Source organism: Quercus robur, chromosome 6, assembly GCF_932294415.1.
Source record: "Quercus robur chromosome 6, dhQueRobu3.1, whole genome shotgun sequence".
In the NCBI taxonomy this organism is placed as follows: domain Eukaryota; kingdom Viridiplantae; phylum Streptophyta; class Magnoliopsida; order Fagales; family Fagaceae; genus Quercus; species Quercus robur.
Window position 1 is genome coordinate 42,677,507 of NC_065539.1, and position 11,724 is coordinate 42,689,230.

General features: G+C 32.8%; 1 long non-coding RNA gene across 1 annotated transcript; it reads right to left on the bottom strand.

Moving 5' to 3' along the window:
- Positions 1-202: 202 nt before the first annotated feature.
- On the bottom strand, positions 203-1,467 carry LOC126688855 (uncharacterized). Its single transcript, XR_007644355.1, has 2 exons — positions 1,285-1,467; positions 203-885 (listed from the first exon to the last, which is right to left on the bottom strand). It is a non-coding gene; the product is annotated as an uncharacterized LOC126688855 (long non-coding RNA).
- Positions 1,468-11,724: the final 10,257 nt, after the last annotated feature.

Genomic DNA, 11,724 nt, shown 5'->3' on the forward strand with positions numbered 1-11,724 from the left:
ATTTTGTACATCAGAGCAGTCACGAGGGGAACTCTTCCACAGATCTGAGAGAATATTTACTCTCTTCCTCACTTTCTCAGCCAACAACATATAAAACAACGAAATTGATGACTGCAACAGCATATTTCTGCACACAATAATACAATTGAAATTGATGGCCTTAACAGAATATATAAAAGAAACAAAGAATATTTACTCTGAATAAAAACAAAATGGAAATATTTTATTAATAATTCTAGCTTCTTTTACAACTCTACAGCTCAAGGACCACTACAATTTGCATCTTCTTCAATCCTTCTAAGTTTACATGTAAAACCCAAGAAAAAAAAAAAAAAAAAAGTAACCCATGTTGCAATTGAGGTATCCATTGCTTGCATGAACGCTAAGTGGCTCTCAAGACTTTTGTAACACAACTTTTTAGGGGAGATACATGACACTATGACAGGCTAATTTCAAACAGCTCAGGAGGGATAGACAAGGAAGGAGAAGATGAGTTGGACGGAAACAGGGATGGACGGAGATTGGATTCTATATCGGTGGATTTCGATATAGAACCCTTAAAAAACTGGAAAATAAAGATAACAGACACAGAGTTGGGTCTTACAAGGTCAAGAAAAGGTCTTACAAGGTCAAGAAGATGGAAAAATAAAGAAAATGAAAATAGATTGGATGAAGAAGGAGGTAGGATAAAAAGCTCAGGGAGGATAGCACCCAGGTATCAGAAACAAGCCACCATCACAATGGAACTCTTGTTTCCAAATTGAATGCTGGTGTAGATTTCTGCTTCATGGAAGATTTCTCTTTGGCCATGAATTCCAATTTTTGAAGGGTTCAGCATGTTGATGTTGTTCCTGGTCCCATGCACGACAATGGCTTCTAGGTGACCTGCATCATTAAATTATTATAATGCAAGATCAGGTATATGTATGTACAGAATAAGAAAGATTGGAGATATAAATCAGCTTTTAAAGTGTAATTGAAACCAAAAGTAGAACGCTAGAACTAGAGTTCAATTACAATAGTCACATCTTTGAAGTACAAACCATATTTATCTTTCCATGGACTGTTTATGGCTGAGAAACAAAAAAGGTTGAACATACTGAAAATATGTATCAGGTCAAAAAGAGAGACAGAGGAGAGTATATATATATATATATGTGTGTGTGTGTGTGTGTAAGATTTGCAAAAATGAAAAGCCATGAGTGTGTCTATAAAAAAAAATACTAACTAGAAAGAAAGAATACAAAAAGTTTGACATGCCAGGTAAAGCTTTCAGAGTCATACCTTGTAGAGACTTACAGTGTCTTGCTTTCATCTTTGGAAGCTTTTTTTTTTTCCCTCTCTCTCCACACAGAGAGAGAGAGAGAGAGAGAAGTGTAAGAAGAAGAAAGTGCAATGCAAGAAAAAAAGTGTGGATGTGCAAAGGCTTATATTATGGGAAAGATATGAGGGAAAGTTGTTAGGGACAATTAGTGGGCTGCCCTGATGGACCTGACAATGACAGGTCCAAGGCCCAGAAAGAGTATAAATGGACTGAATGACGTCAGCATTGGTGGCCTCTCTCCACCGGATCGATCTGACCGTGCTGCCCGGCGACCGTCTTAATTAAATTAATGTTTTTTTTTTTTGGTAATTTTTTAAAAATAGGATTTCAACATACAACATCATTTTTTTTTTTTTTTTTTGTCTTTAGGTTAAGATCACGTTTTAAATTCTGTTCGGTTTGGTGCTTAGTTAATCAGGTGCCACTTACCTCCTTTATTTCATCTTAGTCTAAATTTCACTCTATTCCATATTTTGGACGAATATTCCATTCCAATTAGGTCTTTAAAATAGAATTCAAAACGAATATATGTTTGACCCTAGTTAACTTAGCTTTTAGCTTTTATATGTTTATCTTTTTTAAATTTCACTTTATTTTTTCTCACATTTTCTCATTTAAAAAAATAATAGTATATTTTAATACACTTTTAACAAAAAAACTAAATAAGTTATTCCTAAACAGATATATAATGTGTTTATTTATTTATTTTGTATAGGAGAGGTTCAATCACAGTCTATTATTTAACCCAAAAAAAAAAAAAACATTATCAATTGATTTATATAATTGGAATCCACAATTGAATTAAAAAATTATAAGTACATGGAGAAACACTTTTTCATATTAGTTTCACAACTTGCTATCATTGATAAGAACCATTTTTAAATAGAAAAAGTCTACTGGCACAAAAAATTTCACTTTCTTTTGATTTCATTTGTATTATAGTGAATCAAGCTGAATTGTACCTTAAAATTTCAGTGCTTGTTTTTTTTTTCCTGTCCATGCCACAAAGCTTTGTTCAAATGGGCTTTTTACTGACATTCTTTTATTTGGAAGGGGGAAATCGACGGTGTCTTTATTATTTACTACAGTATATTGAGAAAAAGAAAATAGAGAGTCATGGACTTCACCGTAAATTAAAGACTATAACCTGTAAAAAGTGAACAGCGGTCAGTCAATAATTAAGCCAACTTTGGGCATGTCCGTACCATTGGAGGACTAAATAGTCCTCTGACTTGTCCAGATGGCAGTTTTGGGTCCATTGGGTGCAAATAGGTTCGTACACTCGTGTAGTTCCCAAATTTTGCATGTTCTAGCGAACAACGCAAGACTGCAAAAATACCCTTCCCTTAATATAAAAACCCTATTATATGGTTATATATCTTTCTTCTTTTTCATCATTATTTTGTCCATCAAATAATTTTAATTCTGGCAAGGTTAAAGGATATAATTATTAGCTTGAGCCTACATGCTAAACTACTTTTACTTTTTTGCAAAAAAAAAAAAAAAAAAAAAACTAGTTTACTTTAATTCCTAAACTCTTAGAAGACAGAAAAATCAAGAATATAATTTATTTTGTTGACATGAGTGTCCAAAATTCTTAGAATACGCTAAATTAATGATTTAAATGTGTGTAATCTTCTGTTCCACTTGATGTGGAATAATGTGTAATAAGGATATATAACATTTCTCTCATATGAGGTTGGATATCATTCATGTAAAGTTTTCTCATATAATAAGAGAAATGTTATATATCCCAATTATAATTGCGTGAGATCCACCCTTGTGTGAGAGAGAATTTTCATCTCTGCTACACAAAATAAAAATCTGTCCCACAAACGTCAAATAGCACCCGACAAAGGAACGGAATATTATTAGGGAATATAGGCTATTTGTAGATGTTAAACTAGTCTTTCTCTTAAGCAATGAGCTGCCATGAATCACGATGTCAAAACACCATAAATTGAGCACGATAAAGCGGTGAAGATTACTGGCTATATTCTAATCACAACTGCGCATTGGTAAAGCTAGTTAATTGGGTAATCAAAAAATTGAGTTTGAGAGAACCATGATGAAAGATTAATTAAAGCTTGAATGGCCGGTCACTTTTGAGATTGGTCCCTCTCAAAGCTCAACCAAGTCAAAGCTTGGACGGTCCAATGAATTGTATGCTTATAATAATAATATAAATCAGTCAATTATGTAACAAGGGGCCACTTTAATGGCAGGCCGGAGTTGGGGAAAAAAAAAGGGGACCATGGAATCTAGGTAACTGTAACAAAGCTCCAAAGTACTTGAAATTTCCCAAAAGAAATAAAAAATAAAAATTTTGATATATGGTTGTGTTTTTGTTATTCTAATATTTGATTTCAAATGAGGTTTTATTGGAGGATTGTGGGGTCGAGAGACATTACAATCACAGTCTCCTAAGATATGGTCAAAGTAGTAATGCAAAGTCACCTTCCCCAATTTCTTGGCCTGCGTTTTTTTTAACTATTGTATATTGTTTTGTTTCACATAGTTTGACTCGAGCTCTTTCCCAGTCTCTTTAAACTGGTTTTTGAATCTTTTGGAGCCACAACTAAGCAGCAAATATTGCCACATTAGCATTAGCTACATTGAAAAAGAAGTATGACTTATGACTCACTCAATTAGTTCATGTACGCACACTCGTACACAAAATTTAATACTCAAGGCGCCCACTCGATTTGCTCACAAATGCTATCTGAATTTGAACTCGACAGTAAGACTATCACATAAAAATTTGCGCTCAAATTTTGCATTAATGTTCTTGTGTCAGTGTGTCCAAGATTGTCCTTGTAATAGTATTTTTTTAATTCTTTTTGTTTTTTTCCTCTCTTTCTGGTTTGATTTGGGATTATGGTTTACAAAAACTAGAAAATAAAGCAACCCATACGACACATTTAGGGTTTACACGAACTATAAAATAAAGCAACTAATAAGACAATAATATTTATCATGATTTGTCAAACTCCAAACCTATTACATCCATAAGTAACACCAACCAAAATCTTCTATTAACGGTATGGATTATAACTAGTCTCAATCATATCTTTCAATCCAAATTTTTACTAAGTTACTCTTCAAAGAAACCCACGCATGTGGGAGGAACCTTGATGAAAGCCACAAAACCATTTGTAACAATACTTAGTTCTGAGACTCTAAATCTATTCCTTGATGGATAAAGAATAGCCAATTACTTATTCAATGAAAAAAAAAATATTTCTTTTTATATCAATAGTATGATTGAATAGCAGGATTTGGATTTGGCTAAATCCAGCAAGGATTTTATACCTTGAGATTCTTGGATTTGAAATAACATATAACCCTCTTGGAATTTTAGAAATCATTTCAATAGATTTGAAATTTATAGATTTAGAATTAAAAAATTTTAAATCCATTGATTTAAGATCCAAATTCAAGTATCCAAATGTCACCCAAGGAAAATCATTTTCTTTCATATCACATCATGCAAAAAAATTTCCTTCCATACTTAGAAGAACTTAACCAAATCAAATTAAAATTTTTAGACAATTACTAACACTTTCTTTCTTTTGAGTGAGGGCCTAAGATTAATCTTAGGCAACATATAGTTATTTAGATAATAACGAACATATACGTAGAAGAAAATAATATACCCATTTCATGTAATTCCATCGCTTGACAAAATTCTCTGTTTATGTTTAGTTTAGTGTTTTTTCTCTCTTATTCTTGTTCACCTTATTTGTTTATGTACAATTTTCTATTATTTTTTTCTAATGACAAATTATACTTTTACTTACTTCAGTAAATAAGCAAATAATTGGTTAATTAACTTATATTAGGTGTGTCCGGCCTTGCATTTATTTTTATTTTTATTTTTTAATTATGTGTGTATGTGTGCGTGTGTGTGCACTACAGTCTACATGTGCATGCATGCGTCTTAGATTTACGAATTATGCCCGCAGCTGGCTATTTTGGCCTCTTCCACAATCACCCTTCAGTTCCATGCCCTGCTCTCATACCCAGGTGACATATATCAGTGTCTAGTCCCTATACTGGGCTTTTACTCCCATTCCCTGCACATACTCTCTCTTGCGTACCACTTTGATTTTCTTGTTTTATATGGTTTTTATATAAATTACTGCGTCCTTATCGGTGTATCCTCTGTCCAGAGAACCAAGAGAGACATAACTTCACTAGCAGCAGCAGGAAATTAAGTACTGTAAATGAGATATGGTTAAGGAAGAATTGATGGTTTCTAACTTTCTATCTTGGTTTGAGAATAAACAAAATGGTTTAGTGCCTTTGTTTCTTGAATTGCATGATCAAATCTGCTGCACAAGTAAGTTAGGCTTGAAGTGAAGAAACCCTCCAAACCGATCTCATGTAGCATTAGCCATATTTTGACTTACCCCTTGGTGATAAGGATGCAGTCCCAAAGTAAATTTAGAAAGATATTCTTCGCTTGGTAATTGAGATGGCTATATTGTATGTTGTATGGTGTTTCTAGATAAAAATCCACGTGAAAAGTCATTATAAAATAAGATAATTAACAATCACAAGAAAAAAAAAAAAAAAAAAAAACCAAAACAAAACCAAAAAAAACAATGGCAACAATATTAGATAATTTTGTTAAAATAAAAACCAATTGTTGTTGTGAAAACCAAGTTATAACTACTGAAAAGGTGATTAAGATTAAAGTGATTAATGCATCAATAAGCAAGAATGAGTTGATTTAAGTCGAGGAAATAAAAAATATATATATAAAGAATGACATAAACTAATATTAGTAGCCGACCACAATAGTCAGTTAAGGATCCATAATCAACCACAATAATTTGGAACCAAAGTTGGTTGTTGTTGATATTGTTGTAAAGACCTGGATGCAATTATTGACATATCCAATCAATTAAAAGAACATTTCACTTTTACCCTCAAATGGTATTAAAACTAACTGTTGGGAAGCAGCATTGGACTTTTATATGAGTTGCAATCGACAAGTTGATGTGCCTAATGCAGATGGGGAAGTTGATGTGACCTCTGAGTCCTTCAATCAGCAGGGTAGTGAGAATCACGTTAGGACAAGAATCCATGGAATACTAGGAGACATACACTACTTGAACATACAGAAGGTGAATAAAACTTATATGTAGGTGATTGAATAAAATAAAAAATAAATAAAAAAGAAGAAGCTATGAGCTTCTTCAAGTAAACTAGTCTTTGTGGCCTGAGGTGACTTTTAAGTGATAAATATGCACAACCGAATCAGGAAACCAATAATATAGAAATTATGGATAAAGGAGAGAGTTTGAAAGATGTTTGGCATTCCGTATTATATATGTTTCATTTGATTTTGTATGTGTCCAAACTCCAAAGTACTGGATCAATTTGGTTTTTCTGAAGAGGCCCCCATTTTGATTTAACAAGGGAACAAAAGCCCTGCAAAGATTCTCGTGGGGAAAGGAAAAGAGTGAAAAATAATTCGAATATTTTGTCTTGGTGGTCCAAGTCCAACTACATTTTCCAGGTAAAACTGTAACACCTTTCTCTTATTTGTTTAGTATTTATTTATTTATGTGGTGCTAAGTGATAACTTCGTTGATTTCATCTGCAGTGTTCCATACTAATGAGCTAGGAGTGATGACATAATTTCTTATCACAAGAGGGGACACACGTCATTCATGAGTAGTGGTGCATTGCTTGGGTTAGGTTGGGTTAGGTTTGAGGTATTTTCAATCAATTCAACCTTTTCGAGTTGAGAAATTTTCAATCCAACACAATCTGTCGAATTGGGTCATCAGTTGGAGGTGATTTTGTTGGATCTTAGAAAAATTAAGTTTTTTTAACGACTAAAAAATTGGATTTTTATTCATGTTTACGCATGAAAACATTCAATAGTAGTGATGATTGAGGTGGTCTTACATAAGTGAGTGAGGTGGTCATTTTGTCGTTCATGTTAATTATTATGAATAAGTCATTTGACATCAAAATTAAGAAAATTAAAATAGGCATTTTTCACAAAATTAGACTACAATTAGAAACTAATTTGGATTTTGAGTGTGCTTTAACTTCAATATAATATATATGATTATTAAAATTTACACAATTGAGCATTATGTTCTAATGCTCAATTTACCACACAATTGGTCCTTAGGGTTTTTGAGGTATCTCATGTGTGGGGAGTGTAATAGTCTAGCTAAAGGCTGAGACGCCATTTTTTTTCATAATTTAAAAAAAAAAAATTATATTATAGTCTTATCAAACTAAATCTCAAAATACCAAAATAAATAAAACTATAAATTTAAAAATATATATTCTTAAACTATTAATAAAATAAGTCAAATCAGGTTCATGGGTTAGAAATTTTGTCTACTTGAACCCAACCTAACCCAACTCACCAACAAGTGAAAAATTATCCTAAGTGTCAAATTAAGTTTGGTTGGTGGGTTGAATGCACACTCATATTCGTGAGTTGGTGGATAACCATATTATGGGATTAGTGGCACTGAATATGAGGGAAAAAGACCCCCTCCCCTCAAAAAAACATATAAATAAATAAATAAAGCAAGAAAGAGCACTTTGTTTGGGCGAAAAACCATTTTTATGTTTGGTATGACAAAAAGCAAAAACATAAATTAACATAAAATCTCTTTTTCTGTGTGTTTAATGGAAGGTAAGCTCAATAGAGTAAAAAAATGTATTTTGTTAGTTTTCCGTATTTTTCAGTGTTTGGTGGTATCAGAAAAAATGAGTCAAAAGAAAACTATCTTTGGTTAACTAAAAAAGTATGGCTTATTTTTAGAGATTTTTTTTCCACTAATTTTTTTTGGAAAATAATTCTATCTCACAGCAAGCTAAATAAGGGAAGTAAGGAGATTATTTTTCAACTCATTTAAAGTTGCTACCAAACATAAGAAAATGGAATAGTTTTATAGAAAATACTTTTTAAATTTTTGAAAAACAACTCATTTTTTAGAAAATATCATCACTAAAACAAACAGAGCGTAAAATGAAAAACCTTTTCTTGAACAATAAAGACATAATAGATCACCATAACAAAACTTGCTTAAGCTCAAGGATAATTTCTATCTTCACCCCCTCTCTTACGAAGTACAACATCATTGCTGATTTGAAAATGGGTTTTAATGAGTCACATTTTCAATTTGGTCCACAAATTTGAGCTCTACCAACTCTAGTCCTCTAGATGTTGTACTTCGAGATGAAAGAAATCTTGTTCTAACAGATGTGTATTCTGTCCACGTAAACAGGTTTGGGTTAGATATAATGTCACATTATTACTCCGTGGATTCTAATTTGGTGTGATGATCACTCCACAAGTATAAGTGCTTATGGGGTGTGAGGACTAAGAGTCGGGGTTCAAGTCTCTATGAGGGCGTTTCATATACATTTATACTTAGATTAGGCTAGAGTAGAGATTCTATCTTGTAAAAATAAAAAATAAAAAAAAATTGGTAAAGTCTCTGATGGTTGCATAAAAGATCTAGGGTTCAATCCCTGCCTACACCAAAAACTAATCGGTTTCTTGGTCTGATAATAAAGAGCTATCATCAGGAGCAGACGTCATAAGTTGAAACTCTTTTTAAAGAAAAAATGTCACATTATTACTCCGTTAGTAGCATATATAAGAAAATTAACAAAATTAGAATAAGGGATTAACAATGATCACAAAAAAATGTGTGAACTTTAAAGGTTTTTTTTTTTTTTAAGAAACTGTAAAATTTAGAGACTTGTATAGTTACCACTTACCATAAAAACTTGAAAGGATCTTAATAGAAACAAACAATATGAACGGAAAGAATATACAGCTGGCAGTAGAAGTCCAAGCGTTCACATTCAAAACCATTCAAAAGTGAAATTTGATAATATGATTATTAAAAAAAAAAAAAAATGACAATATGGTTATTGTCGGCACTTTAGAGGAAGTGAAAATTTATGACCAAAAAGAAATTACTAGTGAAAAATGAACCATCATCCATCTTATTCTGAAACTCAAAAGGATAACAAACATAAATGATACACCTATATATCTAGAAAGCATGGACATCTCGTATGAGCATGAGTACAACATAGCAATACGAACAATTTAAAAAAAATTATAATATATTTTTTTTTTGGTAAACTGGAAGTATATTCAACTAACAAGAAAAGGAAAACTCAGGACAAAGCCTGTTACACCAAGTACCATGACAATCAGCCTCAACAGAGGGGATTAAGCTCATGGGAGGAACAAAGTGAATAATAAATCTAAAGATTGAGAATGGCCAGAATTAGCTAACCAATCGGCGCATTTATTCGCCTCACGATAGACATGTTTAATACAAACTTGAGGGATCTGCAGAATCAGATGTTTGCAGTCGTCAAAAATAGGAGAGATCACTGAGTTTCGGTAAGAAGGATTGTTCAACGTATCAACCAAAGCCTTTGCATCCATCTCGACAATAACAGCTGGAATCTTTATTTGAACACACAACATCAAGCCATCACGGAGAGCCCAAACTTCCGCAGTGAAGCTGTTAGCATTCCCTAGTTTTCTTGTAAAGCCAGTCACCCAATTGCCCCTACTATCTCTAATCAAACCACCTCCTACTGCCGATCCTAAAGCTGCAACCTAAGACCCATCAGTGTTGAGTTTCCACCACCCCTGATCTGGCTTCTCCCATCTGATTTGTTTAATAACCATCCGATTGTGCCACCTCGGTTGAGAAGCACACAAGAAAAATTCCGAGGCATGTAAGGCAATAGATTTGCATAGATTTGGATTAACTCCCCTGTTAGTAAAGACAATATGGTTTCGCTGCTTCCAAACCAACCAGAGAGTAAAAGAAAAGAGCACATACTAGGGGATGCCCACGCCATTCTGGGAAGACTTGAGCCTACAATTAGTGATTAACCATTCCCTGATGTCTTGGGAGAAAAAATTGGAGTACAAGTAGTGAGTTCCCAGCTGGTACCATATGGGTTTAACCAAGCTGCAATCTTGAAGGGCATGTAAGATAGATTCAGCTTCTGAGTGACACAGAGGGCAGGTGATTTCTAAAGGGATGCCTCTGTTTGCTAAGCATTCCTTCACACCTGTACTCTGTTGTATGCACTTCCAAATAAACATTTGAATTCTAGGCAGGGAAGGAAACTTCCAAATCCAAGAACCAGAGAAAGACTCATTGCCTGAAGAGTTAATGGCAAGACTATAGGCACTTCTCATATCAAAATCCCTTCTAGGGGAGAACTTCCATGCCATTTTATCAAAAAAATTATAATATCACTATAGGTACAACACCTCAATTGAAGTGTCTATACTTCTTACTTGCATATTCAACAAAACTTGTCAATGCCAACTCATAAATCTTCAATCCAACCCAACCTATTGAATTGGGTCAGGTCAAATTGGGTCATCAATTTAAGGTGATTTTGTTTGACCTTAGAAAAATTAAGTTTTTTTAAAGAGTAAAAAATTGGGTTTTTATTTAACTCTATAAGCCCATTACTCAATAAACTACTTGTAACGCATGTTTATGTGTGGAAACATTTTAATGGTAGCAAATATTGAGGTAGTCTTACATAGGTGAGTGAGGTGGTCATTTTGTTGTATGCGTTAATTATTATGAATGAGTCACTTGACATCAAAATTAAGAAAATTAAAATATACATTTTGCGCAAAATTATACTACAATTAGAAACTAATTTGGATTTTGATTGTGCTTCGACTTTAATAATGATATATATATGTGTGTGTGTGTGTGTGTGTGATTATTAAAATTCACACAATTGAGCATTATATTCTAATGCTCAATTTATCACACAATTGGTTCTTAGCATTCTCGGTTATCAAATTAAATATCAAATCCTATAATAAATATAAATAAAAATTAAAAACAAATATTTTTAAATTATTGATAACAAAAGTTAAATCGGGTTCATGGGTTGAAAATTTTGTCAACTTGAGCCTAACTTAACCCGACCCACAAACAAGTGAAAAATCATTCTAAGTGTCGAATTAGATTGGATTAGTGGGTTGAATGCACACTCATATTTATGAATCAATGGATAACCATATTATGAGAGTAGTGGCAATGAATATGAGGGAAAATGTCCCCCTCCCCCTCCCCGCATCAAAAAAAAAAAAAAAAAAACCCTTCGCAAAAAAGAGCACTTTGTTAGGGTGAAAAACAATTTTTATGTTTGGTATGAAAAAAAAAGTAAAAACATAAATTAACATAAAACCCTTCTTTTTGTGTGTTTGTAGCCTTAGGATACAACTGGTTTTGTATCTAAAAAATGTGTTTTGTTATTTAAAATGGAAAACGTTTTCTCGAACAATACATACTTAATAGATCACCATAAAAAAATAATAATAAAAAAAAAAACCTTGCTGAAGTTCA